A 1188-nucleotide genomic window follows, 5' to 3' on the forward strand; every position below is an offset into this window, starting at 1 on the left:
TATATATATATATATATATATATATATATATATGACAATGGACATGTTATTAATCATATATTTAGAAAAAATGCTAGCAAATAATCTCACTTTTCTTTTCATTCTTGCTTTATTTTTCTTTAAAATAAGTGCAATATTGTAAAAATATTTTACATTTAATTTAAAATATTTTTTTAAAAAATACCGGTTGAAAAATATTCTAAGAAATATGTGGTATAAAATTTTCATTATTTTAAAAAAATTATTATAATTGAAATTGGTTTTGTACCTTTATTTCTGAAAATCAATAAGTATGTCTATACGAGAATATACATAAATAATGCTTTTTCAAGTAAAATGTTATCAGGTGCAGAATCAACATGTATGTGGACTTCAGTACAACATGGTTTTATTGGTTGTATTTTTGAGTTGTCTCAAACGAACAACCAATATAAACATGTTGCACTGAAGTCCTCATGCGTACATTATCTACACCTAATAATTTTTCCAAATATTGATACATCAAAATAATACTAGAGTTTTACGTACGTACTAGAGAAAAAGCTTTAGCCTACCTGAAAGCAAACCCTAGCTAGTTTCCTCCAGCAATTTGCATGCATATTTGACCCACTTTTTAAAGCAGGATAAGTCCAAAATGATAATTAATCTAAGGAGATAATGGATAAGGATCATTAACTAAGCCTTGTTCTTCATATTGCTCACATAAATACAATTAGGTGGGGAGTATCCAGCTCTCTTGGCTTCTCATGGGAAGGAAATAAAGAGCAGGATATGGCTGTCCCTTGGGTGTTTGGCCTAGCGTACGTTAATTACATAGCTGGTCCTATAAACTGAAGCATGATATGTGGTGATCCGGCCGATCAGCACATTTTGTGGCTGTCAATTATGTGCTAGTTGCTAGCTACAAGGCCCATGGTCCCTTACCAAGCTTAATTTCTTCCTCCTAGCTAGACTCCACCAAACCATGATCGCCCTCCTTATTCAAAGGTTGTGCAGTGTCCTTCATTTCGGCTTCCATGTACAAATCCTTCTTACTCAACCACTCAGTTCTTTCAGACAAGTCCATTGGCGCCTATGCACATCAGAAAATCATTCAATCACAGAATGATTTGCATTTTTTATTTAGTCATACATTATTCTTTTAATAGTTTTATATATATAGAATTAATTATTATATATATATATATA

Source organism: Phalaenopsis equestris, unplaced genomic scaffold (assembly GCF_001263595.1).
Source record: "Phalaenopsis equestris unplaced genomic scaffold, ASM126359v1 Scaffold000202, whole genome shotgun sequence".
Classification (NCBI taxonomy): Eukaryota; Viridiplantae; Streptophyta; class Magnoliopsida; order Asparagales; family Orchidaceae; genus Phalaenopsis; species Phalaenopsis equestris.